Here is a 6,303-nt window from a genome sequence, read left to right as displayed (position 1 = left end):
GAAACAAAAAAAGGGAAAATTCCATGTTGTTTGTCATTGGTACAAATTTTTGAATGTCAGATGGCATTAAAAATATTTTTCTAAATCTAAATAACCTGTATTCTTCATTATTTATTAATCCATGATTGCTTTGTTAAGCAAAAGTGAAATTATGAGAATAACCCAGCAAGAATAACCCAGAATCATAAAAATGCAAACCCACAAATGGTAAAAATGACTCTATCTTGGGTTTTCTCAATAACCCAGCATGCTGGGTTAAAATGTGTAAACCAGCTTGCTGGGTTACTTTAACCCAGCATGTGTTCTGTCCAATATTTACCCAGTGCTGGGTTGCCAATTGGGTTATTTTTAACCCAGCCATTTTTAGAGTGTAATCTATTTTCAAGAATCCCCCGCAAAGTCCCTCTGTTAAAAAAAAGGCATGTGCAGAAGAGGTTACAATTTGCCAAAGAACACATCAACTGGCCTAAAGAGAAATGGAGGAACATTTTGTGGACTGATGAGAGTAAAATTGTTCTTTTTGGGTCCAAGGGCCACAGGCAGTTTGTGAGACGACCCCCAAACTCTGAATTCAAGCCACAGTACACAGTGAAGCATGGAGGTGCAAGCATCATGATATGGGCATGTTTCTCCTACTATGGTGTTGGGCCTATTTATCGCATACCAGGGATCATGGATCAGTTTGCATATGTTAAAATACTTGAAGAGGTCATGTTGCCCTATGCTGAAGAGGACATGCCCTTGAAATGGTTGTTTCAACAAGACAATGACCCAAAACACACTAGTAAACGGGCAAAGTCTTGGTTCCAAACCAACAAAATTAATGTTATGGAGTGGCCAGCCCAATCTCCAGACCTTAATCCAATTGAGAACTTGTGGGGTGATATCAAAAATGCTGTTTCTGAAGCAAAACCAAGAAATGTGAATGAATTGTGGAATGTTGTTAAAGAATCATGGAGTGGAATAACAGCTGAGAGGTGCCACAAGTTGGTTGACTCCATGCCACACAGATGTCAAGCAGTTTTAAAAAACTGTGGTCATACAACTAAATATTAGTTTAGTGATTCACAGGATTGCTAAATCCCAGAAAAAAAAAAATGTTTGTACAAAATAGTTTTGAGTTTGTACAGTCAAAGGTAGACACTGCTATTTTTTTGAACACACCCCTTTCAACTAATTGCCCAATTGCACAGCCTTAAGAGCGTGCATATCATGAATGCTGGGTCTCATTTGTTTTCTGAGAATCTACTGAACCTACTGGTAACTTGTTTGCCACGTAGCAATAAAAAATATACTAAAAACCTTGATTATTCTGGTTAGTCACATTGTACTGCTATTATTTTGAACAATACTGTATTTGCCTCAAAGTTTCAGAATCAAGCCTAAAGCTTTGTGTTCACATCTGTCAGTCATATCAGAGATTAGAGTAAATTAAAAAGTTCATGTGATAATGGTGATGTTGCATTACAAAAAAATAAAAAAAAATAAAAAATAAAATAATAATAAAAAAAATAATAAAGAGTAAAAAGTATGTGGTCTGAAAAAGCTTGACTTCCTCTGATATGGTTTTCTTTCTTCCTGCCTTGCTTCAGAGCTGAACTGATGTCATTTTAACCTCTGTGTGGATGAGAAAGCATATTTCATTTTCAGTGTTGTGTGGAGGAACGAAAGACTTCATTATTTTTATGTTTTATTCACTGCAACAAACATGAAGATCCTTCAGCTTCAGCTCTGTGAGTTTATGATATGTGAATTTACTTGTGCTTTGTCATGAATTGTTTTGCTTTATATGTTCACAGTTTTAAAGCATATAGGCTTAATCATGATCTTTATGCTTGTTTTTTTTTAATAGATGTATTAATATGTTGTCAGTATGCAGTGTCAGATCTAATAACTGATCTGGGATCAAATGTGATCATAAACTGTGATCTTGATGGAAAAGATGTTTATTGGATTTTACTGAAAGCAGCAGATCCTCCAACAGTCATTCTACAGTCATTCTCAAAAACAACAACACCTTATTACCATAATAATTCATTCAGAAAGAAATATTCAGTGCAGTTGAAACATCGTCTGGTTATTAATAATGTGACTGCAGATGAATTAGGAGTTTATTACTGTATGAACACAGAAACACCTCCAAAACTCAGCAACAGCACCAGAATATACTTCAACGGTGAGTTCATTTACTTCTTAATTATTATGATTATTTACTGTTCATTATTTGTTATTTATTATTTTTTTATACACATCATCATAGTTCTCTCTCGTTCCGGAGATGAATGTTCTCCAGTAAAAGACTGACAGTAACAGACTGAACTCTTTCTTTACAGATTCAGCTCAACTAACTGAGTGTCACAATCAAACAGTTTATGAGTTTATTAATCAGAATCAAACACAATATCAGATTATCATCATCATATCTGCTCTGATGATCGGACTCCTGCTCATTCTGCTGATTGGTGAGTAATTATTCTTATTGTTCTCAATAGTATGCGATTTAAAATATAGACTTATTAATATAATGCTGCTCTCTTTAGGTGAAGCTTTTATTTGGTTGTTTATTTATTTAATTATTTATTAATTTTGTGTCCATACTTTATACAGATGAGGTTAAAAGTTTACATCCCCCTTTCAGAATGTGCAAAATGTTAATTATTTTACTAAAATAAAAGGGATCAAAGAAAATGGATCTTATCATTTATTTTGTAAGTTTTCATTTTTTTTTTTTTTTTATAATTGTTCATGAGTCCCTTGTTCATCTCGAAACAGTTAAACTCCACAAAGAGAGAGTGTGGGGGGGGGGGGGGTGAAAACTTTTGAACAGAATGGAGATGTGTAAATTTCTCTTATTTTGACTAAATATCACTCACACACACACACACACACACACATCTATACATATATATATATATATATATATATATATATATATATATATATATATATATATATATATATATGCAAAATTTTGACCTAAACTATATGTTTTTTTTACCATTGGAGGCAAAAATTATACCTGTTAGTAAATTTCTAATCTAAGTTCTCTGTTTCTTTCTTAGTTTCTGCTGCTGGAAAAACCGAACGGTTGGAAAAATACATTCATGATGCTGATCTCCAGACAAAAGTTATCTATCAATCATAAGAACCAAACCAACTGTACCAACTGTAATGTCAAGTCAGTTTCTATATGGGTACATTTTAAGGTCTTGGCTAAATTATTTTTGTTTAATTATTATTATTATTATTATTATTATTATTATTATTATTATTATTATTATTTTATTTTTTTATTTTTTTGGTAAATGGTCCTTACATTATTAAACCTCAGTTAATCTTGCCGTGTTGATGTGTATTCCTTGATTTGTTTCAGTCAGAATTTGTCCTGGGGTGTGTTTTTGTTATAATGTTACTAATGTCACACCTGATCTCTGTATGAAGTGTTTATCAGTCTGTCTCGACTTTTCTGAACTTGTTCTTGGTGAGTGAAGAAAGAAAACAATGACACCGTGTGTGGCTCACGGTTCTAGTTTCTCTAAAAACATGATTTATTCATGTTATCTATTTTCTAGGTCATCTATTTTCCAGGTAAGTGCTGCAACTTTCTTTTCGAGAGCGCTGGTCGTCGATTGAAGTGTAGTAATCGAATCTTCGGTCTGTGAAATGCGTTCCTCTGTCTGCCTCAACTTGATTTTTAAAATCTTTTACAGCTGGAAGGACGGTTTCAAATTGAGAAGTCATGTCAACTCTCACTGAATGTATTGCTTGGAGAATAACCGGAAGTCATGTTTATTGGATTTTACTGAAAGCAGCAGATCCTCCAACAGTCATTCTACAGTCTTTCTCAAAAACAACATCACCTTTTTACTTGAATAAAACGTTCAGAAAGAAATATTCAGTGCAGTTGAAACATAGTCTGGTTATTAATAATGTGACTGCTGATGAATTAGGGCCGAATTAGGGCCGGGACCATTAGGTGTTTCTGTATGAACACAGAAACACCTCCAAAACTCAGCAACAGCACCAGAATATACTTCAACGGTGAGTTCATTTACTGCTTCAGCGATTAAGACATTGATGATCACATTTAATATTACATTATTTTATATACTTATGAAAAACAGAAGTATATCCTCTTTTACAGAATAACAGACATTGTAACAATTGCTAACAGTTACTTTACTTTAACAGACTGAACTCTTTCTTTACAGAATCAGCTCAACTAACTGAGTGTTACAATCAGAAACGAGTGGAATTCACTGATCACAATCATATCTGCTCTGATGAATGGACTTCTGCTCATTCTGCTGATTGGTTAGTTATTTTGTAGACATGTAAAAAAAAAAAAAAAATATATATATATATATATATAAATATTTTGACATTTATGTGCAAGGTATACATTGTTATAAGGAAACAGTATACAGCGTTTAGTGAAACTAAATCACTGTTCTTTCTACAGGACTATTAAAAGTTTTTGTATTTGGGAACAGAAGGTCTACAGATCAATCAAAACAACTCAACACTGATCTACAACAGACACAAGTTGCAGAGCAGCATCAGGATCCACAACAATTACAGGTGAAATATGTCAAACAGTATCTTCTATAACATTTATTCAGCTTCAGAGACAACTGCTTCTGAAATGTTACATTTGTTGTTCTCATTTCTCTTTCAGTCCGCCGAGGTGGAACAATCTTAACGTCTATTCACAAACTATTGGGTAGACCGATATAACCAGTAAAACATTAACCCTTTAAAGAAAAGAAAGAAAAAGCTTATTTCCAGCTTTTTTATTAAACACTTTATTTGATTGAATGTGATATAATTTATAATATTATTGCTTAATTCTGGGAAAAGGTGCAAAAGTTTGGAAATCATGTACCTAATGATAATTATGTTAATGTTTTGAGAACCATAGGTTTGTATTTCTCTACAGATATGTTGTAATAATGGGTATATATACCATCCTGTAATGAATATTTTACTTTTATTTTAATTATATATATATATATATATATATATATATATATATATATATATATATATATATATATTTATTATTTTTATCAACTGTAAGACCTTTATTTTGAGTCTTAAAAAAAGAAACTGGTTGAAACATTGGTTATCAATTGTTGACATGAGTATATTTTTTCTGTCTTTGGAAAATGGAATAGTCTTAAAAGTGTGAATGTGAACATAATTGTTGTTATTGTTTTTGTGGAGCATGTTTAGTTGAGTTTCCCATGTTATTGCTCCCTGAAGAAGTAACAATATCTGAATGATTTCATAATCATTGTCTGGAGTGAACTGCTTATATTTTTAAATTGCTTAAGTGCCTGTATAAGTCAATCTGTATAAAAAAGTAAGTCATCACTGATTAAACACTTAATTAAACATGTTAAATTAAACATTTTGTGGCCTTACCTTTTTATTATCAAAACTAATAAAAAAACAGTAATATTATGAAATATTATTACAACTTAAAATAATAGTTTTCTATTTGAATATACTTAAAAAAAAATAATAATAATTATTATTCCTGTGATGCAAAGCTGAATTTTCAGCATTATTACTCCAACCTTCAGTGTTATAAGCGCGGGTAAACCAAAGGCTTGAATGAAGGGCAATCATCACCAATGACGGCATTACATTGAGCGCAAAAGAAGCGGTGAACCTTTTTTTTTTTTTCAACTGGTATATTTGATCGAATTGTCCGAAAGAACCGGTTCACTTGAGCACCTGCTCATTTGCCCCTTAATTGCCCTTTTGTCAAAAGCAAAATTTCCTCGAATTTTTTTTGTAATAACATAAACTTTTGTGAATGCCTGCCCACGCCCAATCATAATATTAGTACAATTTATTAATAATAATTTAGCCGTAAATAAAATGACCAATATGATGACCGTTCACCTGACAAAGACCTCATCCAACCGGGAAGATTCCTCACGCTGCACGCACATTTTTTAATTGCTAGAGGATATTTTCAACACTGTGGAAGCTGGTAAGTGGTGTTTCATTCTCAGCGAAGTGATTTTGATGTTTATTTACTTATTATTGTTTCACAAGAACGATGTGATGTGAGAACATGCAGATATGTTGTTTATATTGCTGTGTGTAGCCTGTAGTGTAGAAGTAACACTAGCGTGCTGTTTGAGGGAAAATTTTTTTTGTTGTTTTTGTTTAGGTGTTTTTGTTGTTGAGTAGCAGTAATAAGCAAGGGGCAAGGAAGTCGACCGGAAGTTGAAGTCGGGTGGGGGCTGCCATCTTTTAGCAGAACTTCACTTGCGTTAGCATTCCCAT

The 6,303-nt window shown here is 32.7% G+C and overlaps 1 long non-coding RNA gene across 1 annotated transcript; it reads left to right on the top strand.

The window, feature by feature from the left end:
* The first annotated feature begins 4,210 nt into the window (after window positions 1-4,210).
* Window positions 4,211-4,896, top strand: LOC113039986 (uncharacterized). Its single transcript, XR_003275121.1, has 3 exons — window positions 4,211-4,314; window positions 4,463-4,581; window positions 4,679-4,896. It is a non-coding gene; the product is annotated as an uncharacterized LOC113039986 (long non-coding RNA).
* Window positions 4,897-6,303: the final 1,407 nt, after the last annotated feature.

This window comes from Carassius auratus, chromosome 22 (assembly GCF_003368295.1).
Source record: "Carassius auratus strain Wakin chromosome 22, ASM336829v1, whole genome shotgun sequence".
NCBI classification, from domain to species: domain Eukaryota; kingdom Metazoa; phylum Chordata; class Actinopteri; order Cypriniformes; family Cyprinidae; genus Carassius; species Carassius auratus.
The sequence above is the reverse complement of the archived record's forward strand: the minus strand, read 5'-3'. Positions and strand labels throughout refer to the sequence as shown.